The sequence below is a fragment of the Haliaeetus leucocephalus genome, unplaced genomic scaffold (genome assembly GCF_000737465.1).
Source record: "Haliaeetus leucocephalus isolate CR32 unplaced genomic scaffold, Haliaeetus_leucocephalus-4.0 Scaffold240, whole genome shotgun sequence".
Lineage (NCBI taxonomy): Eukaryota > Metazoa > Chordata > Aves > Accipitriformes > Accipitridae > Haliaeetus > Haliaeetus leucocephalus.
Window position 1 is genome coordinate 6,894,635 of NW_010972676.1, and position 24,087 is coordinate 6,918,721.

Below are 24,087 nucleotides of genomic sequence, written 5' to 3' on the forward strand. Positions count from 1 at the left end.
TCTGAGTATTTCCCTAGTTCCTAGTGCTGTTCAGCTAAAATCATTGCCTCCATTCCCCACCCTCTTTCAGGCTCAGTTTGCCCCATGGCGCTTTTGGGTAAGCCTTCCTCAGTCTGTCCCTGCAGCATGGCTCCACTGAGGTGAAATCCAGAACTCATCTTTGGGATGGAGTGATGCGCTGTCCCTCCGGCTCGATGTTCCCCATGGGCAGTATCCCTGGGTACTCACCCTGCTTCAGCTCAGGCTTAGGGGAGCAGTGCAGGAGGACTCGAGCAGCGCTGCAGTGGTGACTGGTGCTGCCAGGAGACCTGTGCGAGGTGGAGGAGAGAGTCAGGGCCACATACCCCATGTCCTGGGTAGTTAGTCCAACTAATGGGTGAAGGGAGCAACTGCAACAGCCACTGTGTGCTTTGAGTGCTTTCCCCTCCCCCCCTTCTAAACAACTAAGTGAAAGGTTTTGTTTCAACTAACTTCTTTCCATTTTTGCTCTTGTGAGGAAAATGGGAAAAAGTACATCTTGCTTGACCCAAGAATGCAGACCACCGCGCATCCCCTACCCACGAGAAGGGAAACGTTGTTTTGTGGTGTCAGAGGGAACAATTCTGGGCGAGCTACGGAAGGATAAATTGTCTCCTGCCATGGCAGATGAGGCATGGCTCTCCTGAACAGCCCAAATCAGTGCAGTACCTCCAAATGTCTAAACTCAGTGGTCCCTCCCCAGCCCAGCCCACCCTGAAACACTCCTGTGCTGCGTACAGCCCCCAGTCAGCTTGGTGACGGCACTGGCCATCCCTGGCAGGGTGATGTCGTGGCTGGAGCTCCTGGACACCTGACTGCACGCAGGTTAAGGTGTCTTTGGATGTGTCGCCACTCTTCACCAGCCAGGTTTTAAAACAGCTGTCATTTGGCAATGTCACTTAGCCCCGACAGGCCCTGTGCAGGCATGCCCGAGCGAGTTACGGCCATGCTGTGAGCCAGCCGGAAGCCACACGCCTGCATGAGAACCACCGCAAGCCCTTGCAGGGCTCACTAGCTCAGGCTGGGGAGCTGGGGTAGTACAAGCAGCGAGCAGCGAGCTGGGACCATGGGCCATGCATGCGGCAGCTGCCTACAGAGGACTGTGAAGCACTGCCCGAGAAAGCTGAGCAATGAAACCAAAGGCTGGAAAGAGCTTTGCAATACACACATTATTGTCAAGAAATCTGCCCAGGTGAGGACATCAGGCATGGACACCAAGAGGTCACCCACATCTTGTAAGGTACAGAGACAGGACTGGTTGCTCTTAGTCAGCAGGACATGCTCTCACCTAACTATTTTTCCTGCTTGCTGTCACTGCTATAAAATATCCTTTTCCCCCTCCACTTTGTCTGGTTTTGTTCCAATTCTGTCTATTGTTCTCCTTATGCATGCCATAATAATAAGACTGGTATAACCTCCCATGCCCTCTGCTAATGGAAGTCACTGTATGGACTTTACCAAGGGTCAGCACCTTTATTTCTGTTTCACAACAGCTAAACTGAGCCATGAGGAGGTGAAGTGATTTGCTGGATGCCATTGAGCAGCCCTTTGACAGCTGTGGGACAAGAAGCCAGGTCCAATGAGACCTTGATCATTGCCTTACCCACTTAGAAACTGTTCTTCCTTCCCAACACACATGCATGCAAACAACGCACCTATTGTGGGAATAGGAAATTAACTCTGTTCTTTCAGGATGAAGAAACCTTTCACAGCTATTGTCAAAACCTGGCAATTCTGTGGCTACAACCATGCCTGGGCTGGAGCTGTATCTGTGTATATTAATGTCAAACACAAATGGCTGCTCACCAAATGTCACGCACGCAGCAGGGGACTGTCCACCCTGGCTTTCATCAGACACGGGCTGATCACAGGCGGGGCCAGCAAGCTGCACATGGACTTGGGGCTGACAGAGACCACCACGCTTTCCTCCCAGCCGCAGACTGCATCACCTGGACCGTAATGCTCCCCGCTGGAAGATACATGCTTCACCTGCTGCATGCCTCCTTTTTCGCCTCGGTCCCTCCTTTCTGCCGATCAGGAGAGTGGACCCACCTCTCCCACAAGCCCTGCCTGGCGAGCCTTCTTCTGCTGCGCTGGGGCTCCAGCACTGAGGTGCTGCCGACAAAGAAAGGTCCTGGGGGCTCACAGCCCATGTCTTCCCAGGGCTCAGCCAGGCAGAGCAAAGGGTTAAAATATCATGAGGGATTTCTCTGTGAGCCATGGAAAGGACTAAGAAAACGGAAACTAGCCTGAATTTAAACTGAAGGACCCCATTCTTCTGCCAAGCCACTCGGTTCCTTAATCAACTGGGGCCTTGTTTCACAGTCAGTCATCGGAGGCTTTAGAAAGTCATTCAGACAAATCGGTAACGGGAGAGCCACAAAGGATGTCTTTTCTGTGGCACTCTCTACCTCGAATATGCCGTGCTTGGGGATGGGGCTGCCCTCAGTGGTGCTTCTGTACCGCTGGAGCACAATGCACAATGATGCTATAGGATACTTTCACTACTGACCTCCTGCTTATTTAAATACGCATTTAATTAAGACAAGTTCTGTAGGAAATTGAGCAGTGAGCTTTCCTAATGGTAATTCTCCTCCTTCCCAAAATAAAATCTTTGTTAAGGTTGGGAGTGGGTTTCGGAAGCACTGTAGTCTGCTCCAAGTCAGACTTCTCTTTGTCTCATTAGCCCTGCAGTCCTGTCGCTTACTAGATTCCTAGCTTCTAAGGAAACACTTAATTCCTTTTTTTTTTTTTAGCTCAATCGAGTAATGCTTTCAATGATTTCTGGTAACTACACTTTTATTACTCACTTTTATAGAGTCAGGAGAAAAAAATACCCCACATAATAGCAGAAATCTGATTATTCTGGGAAACTTTGAAGTTCCCTTCTCCAGTGGTATTCTTTGATGTTCCTATTAAATAAATAATGATTTTTACATCTAAGGTTTATCTTACAGTGCAAAATACACCCTCATCTTCAGCATAAAAAAATCTTTTCATTCTTAGCCACCATAAACATCAGCTGAACCTGTGATTCAGGCGTACTTGAAGCTGACCTGCCCAGATATGGGGCAATGTAAGTTTTTTGCATTAACTACTTGTGAAGGAGAAACCAGCACTATAGACAGAGGTACTGCAACAGGGGGAGGAAAGGAGGAGGTTAGATCAAAATAGAAAAGGCGTGCAGGCAAAAAGAAACTAGCAGACGCTCTAAAGACAGAAATGCATCAGATTAGAAACAGAATATGAATCTTTTAATAAGATTTTTCAATCACAGCCTTGGGCACTTTGTATGACAGTGGGAAATTGGATGACATTTCTGGAACTGTCCTGAATTAAAAATAATAACAAAAAAATCAGAATTTATTGTAGAAGGAACTCATTAAAGACTTCAGTGACAGTACATGCAGTACGTTACTGTGTAAAGCAGGCCACCTAAATTAATTTATTTGTATGTATTTACTTGATGTGATAATGGCTTTGATTGTAAAGGTTGCAGGGTCTGGAGTCCAGAACTCCTCCGTACCTGTGCAGCCTTCTCTTCAGGTCTGCCAGGGCTTGTGCTCTGTGCCGTTCACTTGTTCCCCTCACTGTCCCTCTGCAAGGCTGCAAACTGCCTCATTTGCAGCTCCGGGATGGAGCTGTGCCACCGCAGGCAGGGGCAGAGACAGGGGCAGGCTGGCCAGGTTGCTCATCCCTGAGCTGCGACAGAGAAGCTACTGTAGAACCCACAGGCTTAAACGGAAGGTGTGTTGTCTGGGCAGCGGATGAGCCCCCAAGTCTTTCTTCGTCATCTGACTTTCACCCACAACATCCTTGGATGGGGAAGCCCCGCTTCTGCTGCACACAAGCCTTGGAAATCCTGCGTGCGCATTGGTTTGGGTGCCTGGTGCTGGGCTAGTAGGCATGACGCTGCTGGAAATGCAAGGGGCTCCTGATCCATCTGCCTGAGGTGGGCAGCCCCCAGGCAAAGCCTTTACTTGTGCGTGTCAGAAAACACCCCAGCACCCGCTCTGTGAGCCGTGCAAGGAGGAGGATGGATGGGATTCACAGCAATACTCCAGGCAAGAGTTTAGAGCAGCGACACGCCAACACTGAGCATAGAGAGAACAGAAGGAGCAGGACAGAGAAGGAGAAGCTGGAAGGAGAGCTCCCATATTTTTTCCTGCCTTCATCCCCAGTTTTATGTCCTGATTTTCCTGAGATTTTTTTTTTTTTTTTGCATTACAGATAAAACCTAGAAGTCTTCTCCATCCTTCCCACAGCTGCCAAATATTCTTCACACTCCAGGCATGGTACCCCTTCCACTTCCCTCCTTATCCCTCACTTTCAGCTCCCACCTGCACCTCCCAAAGCCTCTCTGAGCCACTGCTCCTCTCAGCAGTCCTGTAATACGTTTTGTGAGCACTCTGCAACTACACTTATCTGACAGGACTGGAAGAAGTAATCACCACAGGTTTCTCAACACAGAAACACAATCTCATGCTCAGGAAGCAAGCCCCCATGTGACAGATTGCTGGAAGCTGGGAACTCACCCCAGCAGTAAGCTGCTCTTCCACTTGTTTCCCGAAACAAACATCCATTTGCAGAAACCGGAGGTGATAATCCTGGGTCGTGTTTACATTTGGAATGGAAAAGCTATGTTTAAAATCAAAGCATAAGTGCAGTGATGAAAGGGTGTTTATTTTGGATGCCAGTGGAGCGGGAGGAGGATGCCGTGGTTGTGTTCCCTTGCAGTGCTGTGCGAGCACTGTGCAACCACCAGCCCTGTTCAAACCCTGCCACATCCCTGTCCCGAAACAGGACCAAACAGTAGTAAAGTGGATGGGAGAGAGCTGTGACCAGTAGTAAAGTGAATGGCTGAGAGGGCATTTATCTAGAAACCAGAGCTCCTTCCTGGCCTCCAGACTGTTGGCCTGTATAAATGTATCAGCAAACCCCATCAAACCACCTTTGGCTGGCTGATTTCTTCTGAGTGACATTTCCAAAAGAAGGCTCCTCTGTCTGCGGTCCTGCTTACCGGAGCTTGGTGTGAGGATCCAGGTTTTGTGTGGTTCCTACATGGGGTAGTTAAGAGGAGTTTCCAATGGTTTTCTGTTTTTTAGTCTCTCCTGAGCTGCTGAAATCAGTTCAGCCCTGAGCATTATTCATATTGGTTTCCCTGTAGTCCAGTTTCCTTTTACTCAATCCAGTCAAACTGAAGGCTACCAAACAGAGAAGTATTTCTCCCTCTGTCCTTCCAGATGGGGCCTCCTAGGTCAGATTGTCATATGCATAGTTATGGCCTGACACAAACTGAACCTACAACGCACAGAACATTGTCTGCTTTGTACTGGATGAACAACATGATCCAAGTCAGCTATGGCTCGAGAATACCCAGAAGTGACAGAAGGGAGAGGGCAGGAACACCCATGTGGGATGTGGAGAGGTCACCTCTGTTGGAAGCAGCTTGCATTTAAATTGGATTAAGCATTTCATGAACCTACTCCCTTAGTTACACTGGATTTAGCTTCCGGGCCGCTCTTAGTCATCACAGTTTGCAGCGTCCCTCCCAGAGGCCTCTCCACAAACTGTGTGCCACAGCACACCATCATCTCCAGCACTTCTGCTCTCCTTGTGTAGCCCAAAAGCTGGATGGAGGGATTTCTACATGTCAGCCCCACTAGCTCCCACAGCCCAGAGCTGTACCTGCTGTGAAAGACCGTTTCAACGCTCCTTTCATGTACTCAGGGATGCAGTAGTCAAAGGAAGCCTTAGGCTTGGGGTCTGCCCACGTTGCAGCATAGCAGCTGTGCCTGGCTATGGGGAGGAGTAACCAGACCAGATGACACACTGTGGCTCCCCATCGGTCAGCAGCCAGCACAGTTTCAGACAAACACGTTTAGCACCTCTTGAGCAAGTTGTGATTAAATCCTGGGCAGCGCAAAAACCCACAGGCAGGTAAATTAACAGAGAACAAAAATTAGCTCCAGTCTATGTGGCTTGCCAAACTGCAGTTGGTTTCATGTCCTCAATTGAGTTCAAACACGATAGCAGTGTACTGCAAACACAAGACTTCAAAAAAGCCCTGAAACCAACACCGTAGGGATGGCAACTTCTGCTGCCTAAGAGGATGAGCTAATCAAATTACACAAGAGGAAGGGGGTGGTAGTGTTCACCTTTCACCTTTTCTGAACTTCTGCAGTTTTTCCGGGTACGGTGTTGGTCCCTTCGAGAAATGTCACCTCCTGTAGATTCACATAGTGAAAGTGCTTACAGGGATTTTTAGGAAGTAACCATGGACCGCATATGTGGTTCTCAGCCCAAAGTCAGCTAAAGAGCCTTACTTCTCCTTTTTCTTTACAACTGTGGCGAGGCCATTGCACAGGGAATGGTACCATTGTCCCAGTTCAGTAAAACTTGTGAGCATGCCTGTAGCTATATCCAGCTGCTTAGGTTGCAGTTCCATCACTGGTTAAGTGAACCTAAAGTCGATGTCACTATGGTCCTGTCCTTTCCCTTCACTGGCTGCATATTCCCATCTCTCTTCCTTGCCTCAATGGTGGCATTTATCTGACCCCTAGAGCTGAGCAGAGCTCCAGACTCCAATCTGGCAGAAAACTAACTCCACAGGAAAAATTAATATTTTTTTGCTAGTTTAAACTACCATAAAACCACACCCATAAAACCATAACTGATCTGAACACTCCATGAGACAATTTCAAAAGGCAAGTTACTGTAAATCTAGGCTCCTCTTGCATGTATCATTCTGCAAGATGTTAGATATGTTTCAGAACCATAGACAACTAAATTTTGGAAAACATGAGTAACTAAAGACCTCCTTCCCTAGAAAGGCTTTCTTTCCTGACTCTTGGGGAAAAAAAGTACAACTCTATTTCTAGCAATTTCTTCTCTGAAGCATTTCCAGAATACAAAAAACTTGCAAGATTATGGGGGGAGAAAAAAAGAAAGAAAGAAAGAAAGAAAGAAAGAAGACAATTTTAGTTGAAGAAGCAAAAATCTTCAATAATTTCTTATAGTCTTTTACTGGAATCCAATAAACATTACCAAATTACACTGTATATTTTACTAGGCTAAGTTATCTTTGTGTGTATTAGAGGCAGAGCATGAAGAAAAACAATAAAAAATATTAACCTCCTACGTATAACTCAGTAGAGTTATAAAATATCTAATTGAATAAACTACATTTGACATGAACAAATGGCGACATTTCAATGTAATGTTGTCTTTTTGGCTTCCTGACAAAGAAAAGCTTAAGGAACCATGATTTTTGTTTCCTAAGGGCAAGTTCTTCTATTTTTATAAACTCAGCAATCAATACTAAAGTATGAGCATAAGCACTTTTAATTTATGAACTGTATACTTTGAGCTAGTTTAATAGTTTAATCTTACACATGTTGTTATAAGAGTGTTCATTTTTGTTGTACTGCATAGGACTGCTTAATGGAAAATATTGCATTAAAGCATAAAAGCAGCCATATATGTATAAAAACAAAAAAGGAATAATTAAGACACAGCGAAATTAATACTGTGCTGATTTTTTGTAAGCAGAAGAGCACCATCAACTTGAGAGAAAGCACAACTCCAAACAGGGAGCCTGCAATGCTGTCACCCCTAGGCAGAAGACCATCAGAAGAGTGAAGATCCTCTCCATGGCTAGTGCTCAGATGAACAGGCTTCTTCCTCCCTGGCAAGTGCTTGGCACTCCTCTTTTTCCTTTAAAGAGTAGAGGTCAGCGCTTCTGAGTTTGGCTTAGGTGCAGTTTTGTACCCAACTCTGACAATGTGGCTTGTCCAGCATGTCCCCTCCAAAGCACTGCTCCAGTGCCTGTGTTTGAACTGACTAGTGGATCTGCCAGTTTGCATGAAGCTGGGACTCAGCCAGGAGGGGTTATGTGTGTTGGTTTAAACTGACCTAGAAAGGACTTACCAACAACAACACTTGTCTATAAAAAATCACTCCTATTCATCTCAGAGAAAGAGTGGACTTTTATGAGACTAGCTGCAGAGTGAATCACCGCTGTCCATTATTCACAGCTGAAATGTAATGTGACCTGCTGTTAGCGTTAGGGAGAGGGTGGCTTTTCCCACCAAGCCCACGTTCAGATCCAATAAGGATTTTCACAATGTGTATTTATCACATAAAAAGCAGGTTCCTTCACTTTGTAATATTGATGTTAGTCACAGATGGGCTGCTGGTTGCCATGCAGATGATAGTGTCCCAGGGAGTTTCGGTTAATATTAAATGGAAAGTGGCTCAATTTGCATGTCTCTCTAGAAACGGCACAAGGAACCATCTTGAGAATCAATATTGATAATACTCTGTGAAGCAAAAAATAAACACACACAGCAACAAGGAGCACATGTCACATGGTGACTCCAATAGCTGTTATAAGACTGCATTACCGTGCAACAGGAAAAGCAGGAAATTTAAAAGAAAGTAAAAATCAAATTTGGCTTATCCAACCTTGCCCAAAATAACATAAGAGCCAATTCTTCATAACTGTATTCTAACTAAGACCATGCATTAAATAGCAGATTGCAGAACATCTATATACAGCCACAAACTTTACTTGCCAAATCCACATACCAGTGCAGGTAAGCACCACAAGCAAGAGCAGCGCACATGAAGAGCAGGCAGACCCAGGCCAGCTGAGCTGTAGGTCATGTCCTAGGAGTGTTCAGGGGCCAGGAAGAGACCTCTCACCACCCTTTGGCAAGGGAACACAGAGGCGAGGCGAGCCCACACTTGCATTATTGGATGTGGGACTTTTTGTTCTTTTTGGCCTATGGAAATGTAATGAGACAAAGCAGCAGGCGAAGAGGTTTGTTTCATAATTCTAACTCAACCCACATCACACACAACAAAGAAAAGTGATATTCACTCGCCCAGCTGCTTCAGGCTAGGATGAAGTGCTCATGGCCACATGTGGGATTCAATGGATCACATGGCTCTTACCTTTCTCGAAGAAGTTGAACTTCTCAACCTGATTATGCAGTTGGTAATTTATGGAAAATCATATAATCTGAAGAACAATTTCTACACCAGCCAAACCAACCTCTCTGATAGCCTGCTGTGTTCTCTCAGTGCCAGCTTTCTTGCTTCTATTTATGGAGGAAATATAAGATTTTCAGGAAAGCATATGTACAGTAATTTTCCTAGCTCATTTTATATTACCAATAGCCTGACTTCTGCTAAGTATTCAGCTAAAATAGATTTAATCAACTCATTAAAACAGAGGGTCATTTGAATCAAGGCATAGCATTGAAGACCAGACAAGTGTGGAGTCCTACACATCCTCTGTAGGTGAGACTCATCATACAAGCAGGATTCTCATTTATTTAATTAAACATGAATGTGTTGTTTGTGTGTATGCACAAGAAAATGAAAAACTTTTACTATGTTCTAAAAAAATGTAAAGCAAGTAAAGCCCACAGCAGACAGAACTAGGAAAGACACCCTGTGGCTGGTTTGGAATTTGAACCAAGGGAAAGGCATTTTTCCCTTGGTTCCTCAATGATTGCATGCAGTGTTCATCCCAGCAGAGCCCACATTATGTCCTAAATTGTCAGTGAAGGACAGCATTAAGATTTTGGACACAGGTGAAAGATAGAATGTGTTCAAAAACACTGAATAACTGGCCATGCTGGGGCGAATCCCAATTCAGGGCTAGTGGTAAGCCATAGCAATTCCACTGACCTAGATGCGGCTTCTCTCCTTTGGCTCAGGCTGGAGTCAGGCAGCCTACTCATTTCCTGACGAGCAGGGCAGCATCTTCCTTATCCACATGTAAACAGAAGAGAGGGACATCAGAAACTAACCTGGAATATAGAAACAATTTGTGCATCTCTTAGTAGAATGAAGGAAAACAGTACCTGAGTAATTGGAGTCCTCAAGGAAGGGAAAACAGAGAACAACATTAGCAAATCTTAAGTAAAATACAAAGGAGAGTGTTTGTGCGTTCCCTCATCTGTAGTCTCAGCTCTCCAGCCTGCTTACACAGGCTTGCCCCTCGGTACGGCAGGCAACTTTTCTGCAGTGAGAGGAGAGAAATCATATGCTCAACTCAATATCTCATGATATAATACCTGAGAAATTCACTTAATTGTTTTGTTGGGTTTTTTTAATAGTTTGCTATTTCAGCTGGACCCAGATAATTTTTTCAAAATTATCATCTCAGGTTTACCTTTTCTAGTAACAGTGAACTGATTATGGATGCGAATTATCACATTGCTGTTGTTGCCACAGAAATAAATGGCAATGTTATAAGCACAAAAATAAAGAGCCTGTTACAAAGGAAGATGCAGCAGCCACAGCTTTGAGGACGTGCTTTTTCAGTGATAAGTGATGAACCAATTCCTCCAAACCTCCTGATCTACCGGAGGAAATACAGCAGCCCCATTTTACATTATTATAGAACTGTGTGTAATGTCTCAAATCACTTTAGAAACAAAGAGCGCCTCATACTTGATGGCTTGAAGTTAAATGGTAGTTTTGTCATACCAGGAACTCAAGTGGGACTTTCTGAAGAGTCTTTGCATATCAGCCTGTTCCTGTGATGCTGAAATACAATCCCAGGAGCACATAGTTGCAAAAAAAAAATCTCTTCTGTAGCAATAATATGCATGCACGAGCATGACTAAGATACCTTATAGCAGACCCATCCTTTGAGAAACTCCTTTTATGCAGGAGGATTTCTCCACTGGCTGTATCCTTTGAACCTGTACCTGTGTGATGCCACAGAAGGCTATAAGGGGGCCAAAGTCTGATATGACCTAGGGACCCCTTTTAAAGGGAGGAAAGAAAAAAAAATCAGTGTGGCTTAGTGATTGGTCAAGGCAAAAACACACGGTCAAAAAACCCCTCACTTGCAATCAATTAAATACAGATTTTGAGAAAAGCCATCTCCTAATCTTGCTTGGGGGATCCAATGGACCATTAGTAACACCCCAACCCAACTGGCTCATATGAGCCCCAGCCTCACACACGCCGGGCTGCCCCACTAGAGATGCTGCATGCGGAAGCAGCGGGCCATTGGGGAGCACGTCCCGGGAGAGACCTCTTGGATACTTAGGTTGAAGACGTGGGTATTATATAAGTAAGGAAAACAATACTGACTGCAGAGAAGGCCTGGCACCCATACGAACTGGCAGGCATCTTGTGAAGTCTGACTCCGGGGCAAGGGGAAGTAACAAGCAGCTACTGCCCTGCGCTATGTGTTCACAGTGAGAAGTAGGTGCCTGGCCTTTCCAAAGAGCATGTCCGTGCCAGGGAGGGGACGTGGGCACAGTGGAGCGAGAGAGGACACAAGCCCACCACTCTCACCACAAACATGTTCCTTCAATTAACAGTGAAGAGACACAAATGAGGCTGCAATAAAGCTCCTCAGTTTCTTAGTTTCTAACCTGCTTTTCCAGCCCCTGCAGAAGGATCAGAGGATCAGGCTTGCAGCGGCTCCCGTGTGCGTCCCTGCCTTACTGATCCTAACCCACCCTTCCCAGTAGGGATGCTGCCGTGGTTGGGCAAGGCTGCAAGTCATCAGCCCGGGCAGCTGCCCGTGCCCTACCTGTGCGGGCGCCGGGCTGCTGGCCAGCCCCGCCAACCAACCACCTCCTGGGGAAAACAGCCTCCCTGGAAGGCGCACGGGCAGGCACGGCGGGACAGAGCTAGCAGGCTGGGCTGAACCCACCCTCCGCGCATGTCGGTGGTCACCGGGCATCAGGAAAGGAACATCTAGAGGACGCAGCAGCAAGCTGTGGGCATTGCCAGAGGCCACCCTCTGTCTGCTCTGCGGGTACACGCAAACAAACTTTGCTGTCGTAGTCTCAGGCCGACTCATGTCACAAACACTCAATTAGCTTTTTAAAAGTTAAATAAACAAATGGAGCAGGAGATTATAACTGATTAACTGAAGGGCAGGAAACATGAGAAGCTGGTTTGCTAGAAAGAAAAGCTCTTGTGCTGAGATCTCCAGTAATTAGCAGCAACAAGACCTACAGAAATATATGAGGGAAAAAAAAATATCAAACCCTTCCTGTTTAAATGTTCTCTTTTCACATGTTTTGCTTGGAAGACTAGCTTAAAATACAAACACAGACTGGGTCTCAAATACAGAATAGATTCATGTTCTGCAAAAGCCATATACTCGGATTGCAAATCAAAGGAACATGGATCAATGTAAGCCTTTTTTTTTTCTCTCCCCCAAAATTGTGTATTTTGTTAACAACTATCAGACTGACAGCTCAATACTTTCCCCCAAGCACCTGGAAGATGAGTTGGTTACTGCTGGCAAACGCTTCAGGTCCTGCTTGGAATACAGTTGTAGACCGAAGCCGCAAGACAATAAAATGAAGACTTCCTTCCCCGTTACTGAACTGTGTGATTCTGTAATCATTTAGCAATTTCAGCTCAGCAATGGCTTACGTGACCTGTTTATCAGTCTGTAGTGGAGCTGCTGTTGATTGTGCAGAAGCCTACCTGGCTTCATTATACTGGTTCAGAAGTATTCTCCACCTGGCTCCTGGAGCAGCACAGATTCTCCCTGATTCACATAATGAGATCCCCAGGCAGAGCTGAAACCCTGACCTAGATTTCAATGGCTCTCCAAGCTGCGTTTATGCATCTTCAGCATGGCTGTGTTTACTCTTTTAATTTGCAGACGAACTGCAAATCAAAGAGAACGTTGGGTCTTTTTTTTTTTTTCCTTCAGTTTAAGTGCATTCATCTCTGCTTCACTGTCCCGGCTTTGTCTTTCTTTGGCTTTGTTGGATATTTCAGAAGAAAACTTGAATCAAAATGAAGACTTGCTCAAATTGATAGCTAGCCTTAGCATACACTTGGAAAAACAGCACCGGCAGACCAGCAGTAATTTCATTTGGAAGGAGGACGGCAGGTCTGATCCAGACTGAACACAGAGAGCTCGTTAGTGTCGGGTTATTATTCTGCATTATGGCCTGGGATGGTCCCAGGTGCAATTACAGCTCCAGGATGCAGGTGTCTCTGCATGGCTAAGGATAGTGCTTAAACTCCAAAACAAAGGTGAAGGAGAGGAATATTATTCCATTTCCCTGATAGTAAATTGCAAAAAACCCAGTGGAAATCTGAATATCGATACAAAGTAACGTGAAGAACCAGAGGTGGCTCTCGGGAACTATTTGGCCTGGCCAAGTTAGGTCCAAACACCCAAGTGATACTCCTTGCATGGGAGAGGGGCTGGATACCCCAGCAGTGTTGCTGGTGGGACTTCCAGAAATCCTCAGCAGCAGCTAGACTCTTCCCCAGCTGAGATCAGTGGCAGCAGGATTAGGCCACTGCAGAAGACTTCTGAAAAACCCTCAAACACAAAGCAGCCCTCCTTCCCCTTCCAAAACCAATTGTGGATTTGGGGAAGAAAAAGTCCAGAGCTTGACCGCCTTCCATTACAGCACGATTGCTGTTTCTCTGCACGCACATCCTTGCCACAGATGCTGGTGAGGTTATTAGCACCCGTTAAGGTCTCATGGGAAACAAGCAAAGCAGGGGGTTCCCAAATTTTCTTCACTAGCTTACCACTGTTGGAAAGTGTGGAGCCCTTTTTGCAGGCTACAGTCGTAGACACAGGAGGTGCTATTTGGCTCCTCGAGTAGCGATCTTGCATTTGCTTAAAAACCTGCCTGAGGACACACTGGAGTTCCCCAGCTGGGGCTACTCCAGAGCAGAGCAGGCATGGGTACCAGGCACGTGCTCTTTGGAGCCTGCTGAAGCCTTGTTCACATTAAAAAGCAAAAGAGTGGGTGACAATTAAAGTGTTGCTTATTTTTGCCTGAAAATAGCTCTCCCACAATCTCACCCCATTTATTTCAGCACAGTGCTGAACTGCCATTAATTTATGCTTACAGGAAAAGAGAAGGAATTATAAAGTTTTACTTCTTTACATAAATATTTTCTATTTTAGGGCCTAACATTGTGGACTTCCTTTGCAGCCCAGCCCAGAGGCCCCAGCGAAGGTTGATGCTACTTGCAATGGTAAAAATACATTTTCAAAACCATTTTTAGAAATCCCAGTCAGTCTTCAAATATCTACAGAGCTGTGGAAGTCCAGCTGCCCCCGGAAGAGCTGTCACCCAACGGGAGCTTCCTAGCAGCCAGCCCTGCAATTACACAGGTTGGAGGCACAGGTCTCCACTGCCAGCGTAGGTGAGAGCCAGGGAAGAGCTCTGCCCTTCTCAGCCCATCAGTTTGCACTCTGATTAATCTTGCTGAGAAAAAAAAAAACGCAACAGGGCTGAGAGATGGAAAAGAGTGGCAGAATCAGGGCTCTTTCAGCACTCAGAGTCAGGCAGGGCTTGAAGAGCTTTTAAGACAGAAAAGGGAATGCAGCTCAGCTTTGAGCACATGGGCAGCTGGAGGTAAAGTCTGAACAGCCTTCTTTAAATCAAAAACTTCCTTTTCACCTCTGTTTTTGCTTTGCGTCAGGTACCACAGCCCTTCCCCCTTGCCTTTGTGCACACCAGCGGAGACCCTGCAGAGTGGGATTCTGCCCCATCCTGCTCCCAGTGCCTTAAGGAGCCATGCCTGTGCCTGGGGACTAATCCTGGCAGAAAGCCCTGCCCTGCATGATGAGAAGTGAGAGAATCAATGTTCAGGTGAGCAGGAGGTCCTGCTCCCATCCCTGCTGTGGGCTGCACCCTCCCAAACAGCACCATGCTGGGGATCTGCCAACCACACATCTCTCATCTGGCCAAAAGCTACCCCACCACAAAATGCTTTGGAGTGACACTGGTAGGAATGGGGAGTGAGGGGAGCCAGCCCAGCCCTCCTGTCACAACACGTAGCTCTGCCAGACTAAGCAAGTCCCTAAAGCACTCCCCACTGCGTGGAATGCTGTAAGCCTGCTGTGAAGCCACCTCCTTGTGGGCGTAGTATCCCATACCCAAAACAACGTCCACCACTCAGGCCAATAGCCAGACAAGAGATGAGTAGCAAAGCTTTGCCCAGGAAGGGCCGTTACCTTTCCTTTCAACTGTTCACTGAGAAAACTTTGGAAACTGATCCCCATAATGAGGGTATTACATTTCTGTTGTTCCGCAGAAGCTTGTGAAAGCCAGGCACCGCCTGGCACAGCACTGCCTGCAGCAGCGGTTCCAGCAGGCAACGGGGGCTGTTTCTACTCCGATCATTTTCCTCACAGATACATTCATGAAACTACCTCTGCTCAAAGCCCATTGCTGGCCCTGCTCGGGCAACCTGAACACTGCCCTGCAGTTTTCAGCTGGGGCTTCCGATAACCCTTTTGCAGGATGAAGTTCCTGTCTCTCAAGTACTTGCATCAGTAGCCTCTTCTGTTCATTGTTAATCTCCAAAACATGACTGTAAAATGATACAGTTGGTTAAATGAGAAAATCTATTTTTTTCCAGCCACCTTCATGGCACTATCATGCTCTGTTGTGATGGCCATGACCCTGTACGTTACAGTGCCTATTAAATTTCCCCATTTGGGCTTATCTCCACTGGTGCCACTTGCCGGTGAGGCTGTTTGGTGCATCACCCACTCCGTCTCACTCTCTCAGCTCCAGTCTGTTCCTCTGCCCCTCCATATGGCACAAACCAGGGCTGTGATGCTGATTAGAAGAGCTTTAAAATTTATCTTGTTCGATTTATGTCTTCAGAGGTCTCTGAAAAATGTAAATCTGTATTTTGGGGAAAAAAAAAGTACATTTTTGAAACAGCTCCTGTTTAAGCACATGCGACAAAAGGCAAGGAGATAGAGGGCCAGACTGACCAGCGAGGTGCGGGAACCCATTTTCCCTCATTTGGCGAGTGGCTGGTGGCTGGGGCAGTCACCGGTGGTGCAGCGGGCAGCACTCCAGGCTTGGCCCTACCCAGGGACTGCCAGGCTGTCAGCGGGGTCCTGGACGGCTCGGGCAGGAGTGGCGTTTCTTCGGGTGGTTAGAGAGAGGAGCGAAAGGCTGCTGAGATAAAGTGCTGGGGGATGCCTGGGCAGCAGGATGAACCCTCCTGGCTGTGCAGCTGCAGCGAGGGGAGAGGCTGGAGGAGTCCCCTACCTGACTGAGACTGCTGTGGCTCCCTGGGGAATGCGAGTGCTTTGTGGGCTCACTTATTGCCTGCATTTTGTGATGTGTGTGTCCCTGGGAAGATAAGTGACCTGTATAAATACAGATTAATACAGTCAAGAAGATTTGGATGCTTAGAACAGTAGCTTTTAGAACAGATGACTGCTGCAGGACCCCTCTGCCTCAAAAAAGGCGGGGGGATGAGGATGCAGGAAAGAAAAGGCCATTCCTTGCCCATGTGTTCCTGTCAAACACACACAGTGCCTTTTATTTATTTCTTTTGGAACGGCACTGGAGAACCATGCGACCAATAACGGACCATAATGAGCTAAAACTGCTGACCAGGGCTTAGCTGTATTTAATTAAAACGCTGGTACATGCACAACGTTAGCGAGGCGTGCCCAGGGAGCGGTGCACAGTGCTTTGGCAACCTCCCCACGAAGGGCCTTCTCACACCCCACCGCCTCTTCCAGGTGGAGAACTCTGCTCAGGGACCCTTCCCTTGGCCGGGAGCTGCTGCCGGTGGTCAGTGGCCGGTCCCCCATCCCAGCAGGGCTGCATGCCCTCGCTGGTCCTGGCAAGTCCACCGGACGGGAACTCAGCCTTCAAATTAGAGATGCCTGGGAAAAATAATATGAATAAACAACAAACTACCAACCAGCAGCATTTGCAGATGCCCTAAAGGTGATATGGGATCTTTTACGTTCTTCTAAATTAGATTCATAGAAACTCATTTGGTGATGCCAATACTGCAGGACCAGGAGCACTAAATCATCCTTTATGGGCACATAAATATGTGTTTCATTCTCTGTCGCTTTTAGTATCGGCAATGATTTCACACACAGCTGTAGATCAGCTCCCTTTTGATCACAATCTGCCACCCTTTTCTAGCCATTCAAATTTATAGCAACATTCATAGTTCAAAAATAATAGTGTTTACTGTGTACTAGATTTCAATAAACTAGGAGGAAGCAACAGTTCCTAACAAAGACTCCAGAAAGCAACAAAGCTGGACTGAATGTAGGCTTTTTCACCCCAATTAACACATCCTTGTCTATTGGCAGAAAGTTTCCATTGCAGCTGTGAGAAAATAATTCCATGGATTATGTCACATCAATTCAAAGTGAAATTCAAAGCCAAAGAGAAAGCAGAAAAGCATTCCCTGTGTTCTTACAGAAAACATCACTGCTTCAATTAGGTGCTACAGATGCTTGGAGTAAACATATTTTCCACTGATTTTCTTAGAACCATACCCACTTAAATCTCCAATATCCTTCTGCATGTTCATTTTTCATCCCAGTTTAATACCATGCCTCTGGGTGTTAGTGGTTAAGGGGATACTGCCAAGCAATGCAAGCCAAGAAAAGCTGGGATAAGAAGGGAAAATATGGCCTTTATATAGTAAATAAACTTTTCAGCCTTAATGTTATGGCTGCTGTCAGCATAACTCAGAGGGGAAAAAAAATAACCCTAGTTGTACCTTTCATTTCTTGGACCATGTGAACGTCCAGTTCTCCAGTTTTCAATCTGCTCCCAATCCAATGGAAATAATGCACACAACTGAGCATTCAAGCCACCAATAAATCTCATCTTTGTGTGGAATCCCTGGGATTCAGAATGAAAACAAAACTAGATAAGACTTTTCAATATTTCAGTAAATACCAACTTTTTTCCAGTAAAAACTTGAGTTCTAGGGAACCTAAATATCCTATTGATATAACAAGCACACAGCAATAAGGTCAGAATCGAGACCCCGCGCATCCGTAAGTAGTACATGTGAACTGCACATAAATACATGTAACACCTCTGTGGATCTCTTCAAAACAATAATAAAAGTTAGCAGCCTTGTTGCCAGAATAAACTAGAGGCATCCCAAATACAAACGCTCTGGAAGATAAAAACCTCCTCACCTACAAAAGTCCTTCCCAGGAGCACTGATGGTTGGGGTAGCCCAGAAGCGGGAATGCCGATGGAGATGCACCTTCCTCCCTGCTGCAGCTTCACCTTCCCATAGCATACGTGATGGGAAGCTGGAACCGCAGCTCCCCCACTCATTGCTAGAGAGGATCCAACTTCTTAGTCCTCGCGGCGCTCATCTTGGTCCTACCTACAGAGCCAAGTCACCCTGAACGTGCTGTGTAGTTCTCCACGTACGCCAACAGAAAATTTTCACCCTGAGTTACTCTCGTGTATATCTTCCCCTTGCAAAAGCATGGGCAGGGGAGAAAAGAGGGGAAGAAATCTCGGTTTTATAGGTGTTATAAATGCAGCTTACTTTAGAGCTAAAAAGTCCTGGCAGATGGTAGCCAACATCTGGGAGAATGTTAATGCCCAAATATAAAATTTGTTTTCTTTGTTTCTCTTTATTGGGACCCTATTTGGTTACAGTGTGTTGTGATAAGATCTATTTCCTATGCTTGTCTCTTAAATTTAAATCTCAAAGCAACGTTTATAAACATTACAACCTATCAGTTATTACTGTAGTGCAGAGCTGAATTCAGATCAGTGACAGTATGCATAAATATGTCACGTAGAAGTATATCTGCAACACTTTCCCGAACAAAGCTCTAAGGATTTTTTTTTTTTAAAGAGATGGCTGAGAAAGGATAAAAAATAGATTATATTAGCATACTCCATGAAAACAAATGGTTTGACCTTGTAGGAATAAATGTAGGAACAGCTCCATTAATCACATAAAGAAAACCCCTGAATTATAAAGGTTTGCTGTTTGGGGGGCAGGAACCATCTGTTTTTATTCCTCTTTGACAGCAGCAGGCACAGCAGGGAGCAGGAGCCATGGCAAGAAGTCTTAAGCCCTGCGATAACTCCGCATTACAGCCGTTCCCGAGACACAGGCTCTGCCCGCAGTCCCAGGGGAGCAGCACGGGAAGGCTGCCAAATCGGTGGTCCCTGGGGCTCTCCCAGCTGGTCACCGGGGAGCTGGGAGGGCTCCACCGGGGAGCAGACCTGAGGGTGACGCTGGGCTCCCACCTGGAAAGCCTTGCTCACCCCAGCACGTCAGGGCTTGCTGGGGTGCAGCAGCACAACACGCTTCCCACCCGTACCTTGCCCTTTCCTGTAATTAGCTCCGTTTTCAGAGTAAATGGGGAAATCTGGGCTTCCCTCCTCTGACCGCCACCACGGCTCTTCCCCCCAGCCCCCCCAGGGATGATGCTGTGCAGATTTTGCTTTTCATCAACCATTCAGGAAAACCACAGGTCTTCTTTGTTTAGGATACCAGGTCAAGTCTGTTCCCAGCTGAAATACTGCAGGAAAAAACAACGATCAAAAGAAGGACAGCTTCTTCCCAGCCCCAGCGCTGCACCAAGAGCCCTCTGCACCAGCTTTCCGGGGGCTGAGGGAAGTGAGCAACTCCATTTCGCTCGCTAAATTAACAGCTAGAGTAGCAAGGGCTAGCTACAACAGCTGTACACCTGAAAAGCCTAGAAAATATTCCCATCAGAGGCATGGGAGTAAGAGACTTGGAGATGCATGTCTTTTAAAGGCTGGATCTCTCCTTAACATCTCTCTCTTCTTCTGCCATAAACACAGGCGAGAGTAGGCAGGGGAGGGGAGGATGCTGGTAAACACAACCTGCCGCAGAGCCTGTGGATGGCCCAGCTGTTGCCAGAAACGTAGATGGAATGGGAATATTTTCTTCAAACCAAGTAAAATCTAATAATAACAGTTTGTTTCCACAGGCCAAGCCCTTTTGCAGTGCATTAGCAGTTATTGCTCCAAACTCTCCCCTCCCTCACCACTACATCCAGCTCCCAAGGTCACTGTGGAGAGACAGCATCACCCCTGCGCAGAGGCTGCCCAAGATGTTGCTCGTCACGGAGAGGCTTCGGGTTTCTTCCCCTCCCTTCCAGCATCGATCACGGTGTACCCTGCAGGCCCTTCCTCCCCTTCCCCAGCCTGGCTGCTGGGCTGGCCCAGCTGCATCACCCCACCACTCCGGCTAGTCTCCAGCTACAGCTTTCAGATTTGGATGGCAAGGACTAGTCACACGCAGAAAGGCTAATGAAAAACGGGGATGACATTCATTCCAAAGCATTTGGAAATCAAGTTGCTGCCCTATGTACCTGATTTTGGACACCTCAGTTTGAAAGGGTTAATTTACCAAGTTATTTCCTTATTCTACCACTTATTCACCAATATTAAATAGAGTATTAATGCTTAAACTATAGAGAAAAACAATCCCCCAAATCAAAGATAATGATTCATCTTGCATAAAATGCTAGCAGGTTAGCTGGGGTACAGACTCTGCCAGTAGAACCCTGGCTCTGTTATCAGCATTTCAGTGAAGAACAAGTGCAGAACTCCTCAAAGCCAGGCACTGGCAGCAGCACAGCATCTAATAGCCTACACCTGTTTTTAAGACACCTTCTTGGTGCCTTACAAGAACAGGTTTACAGAGAGGACATCCTTCTATTAACTAGTGGCACCTTGGATCAGGGACATCTTTCCCTGTTACAAATTCCTCAAGTTAAGGAAAAACAAATTCTGTGGAAAAGCATCTCTTTTACAAGTGCTCTATGAAGTAATACTGGAAAAAAAAAGATAGACTCATTCTCAGCCCCACCCTTACTTCAGTTCATCATGAAAAAGTACGCTTCTGCCCTTCTGTTATTGGCAGTAGCATGAGATTTCCTTCCTGTCACCTCGTAGCAGAGCGGTTCTCTCCCCACAGTGGAATTTGTCTTCCTTATTGTCAGCTCAGAAAATTTGCTGGGGATTCCCAGCATCGGGTCCTGATGACTCCACCAGCCAGGTCTGGTGGAGAAATCTGCAGCCACCTGGAGTCGTACATCAGTGCTCTCTCAGGGCTGTTGCCATTCCAGAGGATGATGGAAGTTGCAATAAACTAAAGGAGATTTTTTACCTTCCGTACCCAGAATGGACATTTTTCTCCAGTAAGGTCAGGTGTTCTCCAGAAAATTTCCATTACCTTTGACCAACTAAATAGTTTCATGTGAGGAGAACAGAGGAAAAAGAAATTCACTTTTGCAAACATTAGTGTGGACCCTAAGAAATGCATAGGCTGACAAGATAAAATGACAGTGCTTTCAATAGTGAAAACGTGTTTTCTTTGGCCTACATGCAACCTAGAGCTTTCCAGGTGCTCAAGCTTACACTAGTCACATAGATCTAGAGAGGCATTAATTATTTAACAGGCACAAAAGGATGCCTGAGGAAATGATTCCTCCTCCCTCCTCTTCAGTGCATGGGTACAGCTAACCTGGGCTCTTGGATCACAGGGGGATTTTTCTTCTGCCCTGAAAGCTTGAGTTTTATATTTCCCTTCATTTCCTTCCTGCTAAAGACCTCCTTGGTGCACAAAGCCTTGAAGTTTATCCATGCTCTCTTAGCAGTAGCACAGCTTTGGGTGAGCCTGGTTTGAAGTCAGCTGCTCAGGCCCCGAAGACGGACACTCGCCCTCAAAGGTGCAGCAGGAGCCCACCAAAAGCTGATGCCAGCAGCTTCATGTTTCAGTTCTTTACCTAGTTGTCAGAAGGGGTGCGTGGGGTAGAACTGCTTGTTTCTCAACACCAGGTAAATGCAGCCTGCCGGGGAGATGCCACAGGGACTAGCATTCCCATGGCCTCGCCGAGCTGCAGCATCTGTCCCCAAACAGCGAGATGATCTCCTTCCCTGCTATGCTGCCCATGCACCCAGACCCCGGGGGCCACGAGGTGGTCGTCCAAGTCATCCCTCTGGCCCTGCTGGTTGGAAATACGAGCAATTAAACTCCTGCCTAAATTTACAGCAAATGCTTCCTGTTGGGGCAAACGAACTGCTCGGAGGGATTGGTCTGGGAAATTAACAGTTATAACGATTTCCAGAAGCTGGTGACAGCGCACGCTGTTCCCAGGGCAGATGACTCAGTGGATTCATCTTGTCATGGTGTTTTGTTCTCAGCCTTGCACACCAGAGCCCCCAAAAGTACCTTTTGCCTTAGCTTTTGCCACACAGCATCCTGGCTTTACAGCTGGCATGAGACAGACACTGCCGGGAAGGAGCGGGGGAACTGATTCTTACTGCCTAGTGGAGCGAGAAGCACTCCCTCTACAAATAGCAATAGTAAGTTGGTGTTGGCTTCTGCCAGGCTTTTACCATCACCACCGTCAGCCTTGTAGTGGCTGTTTCCCAACTATCACATTTAATGCTAGCTGCATTTTTTCACAAGAGTTTGTACAAGTTGGGACTTGTACAGTTAACTCAGTTAATTAAAAAAAAAAAAGGAAAGAAAAGAAAACAATTGATCAAAAATTATCCAGATGAGTCTTTTCTTATGCTCATTTTTTTAGGCTGTGTTGAGCAATATTTTCTCCACACTTAACTAGTATGGAAACAATGTAGATTTGAGAAGGAGCCCTTACATCAAGACATACTGCTAAAGTCAGGCTTTGCAACAGAAAAGAGCTAAAGTAGAGCAGAATAAAACATGTGAAAGGGACACATGTTCCTCATCTATCACATAATTTTATAAGATGCTGTAAGTGAAGTTAGTTTTAAGACCTGGCTGCAACTGGTCTTCCTAAGGAATTTTCAAGACAAATCAGTAGGGCTTCAGCTTTTTGTTAATCCTCCATACAGAAACTTAGTTTGTTTGCCGTGCAAAAGGGTGTTTGTACTCAGCACTTCTTTTCAAACCTCCAGGTGGGGCATGAGTGGGTGGTGCCAGGAGCCTTCTGTTTGCCCACTGGATCAAGTCTGTTTTTTCTGTTATGATCCAGGTGTATGATTCCTCCTCAGGCACAGTAATCTGATTATATGCTGTTATGCAGCTCCTCCGAGCTGTGGGTAACACCTTCCGCAGTCGTTTTGGAATAGCTCAGTGCTGCAAAGCCCACAGTGAATCCTCGCAATGCCCACAGCCAACAGAAAAACAGTCAAGAACAACTACAGGAAAACAATGAAGAGTCATTTCATGGTTTTAGCACTAGGCAGAAAAGCTCAATCTTTACCTACTGCCCAGCATCAGCCCCGTGACACAGAAAACAAGGTGGGATGCCAGTACTTGATCCCACCCCTTTCCAAGCAAGCCAGTGATGTTCCTGTTCTTACACTCTTCCAGCCCAAAGTTTAGCACTTGCTTCCCACTCCTCCCATGCCCCTATTGCCTAACCATGCAGCCCCACGATGCAGAGGAGACGCTCTCCACCTCGACTGGGGACTGCAGCCAGCTGAGAGTTCCAGGCAAGACCATTTTCATGGGGGCACGCAGACAGATGGTAATTAAATACAGCTTATTGCTGTTATGCTCTGCAAGGTGGGAACACTGCACGAGGTGAAGTCAGAGCTATTGCTGTTGTCCTTAGCCAATGTATTGAACTGCTATATCTTTCAAATTCACTCTTCATTTAAGATAACAGTGCTTGCTTTAAGGCAGAGCTGATGACAGAAGAACAATCTGCCCTGGCCATTTCTATTGCAGTCCTTGCAAAATACTTTGGCTCAGCCTTTGACTGTCTCTAGGGCCACTGTGTATCTGTACTATCAATCAAGCCTGACTTACAAGACCTTAAGGTGGGCCACGGGTGACAGGTCAAGAATTGCTATTTTCTCCCATTTGAAACTCCATTTGGCTCTGTCCTAAACTGGAACAAAAAAGGTCATGTTTTTGCAACCTCCCTTGAAGTGTGGGAGCTCAGAACATTCTTGGCTCAAATATTTCTTGTGGGGAATCAACCACATGAACCTGCTCATGTAAGTGTCTGTAAAACTGGGTTCAGAGGCCCCATGCTCCTTACTGCACGTGTGTGACGAACTTCTGACAGAGCACCTACCCCACAGCGAGTTACAGTCACAGGACAGCGTTAAGCTACTGTGGTTTAGCCAGAATGCTGGCACAGAGCCACTGTTGTAAAAGCAGACAAGTATCAACATTTCATCAACATTTCCCAGAGGAAACGTCTCCTCCTGATTTCCTTGATGGGGAATTGAATTCCCCTGCTTCCCCAAATCAAGTGTTGGATTTTTGTTTTTTTTTTAAAAAAGAAACACTACCTTT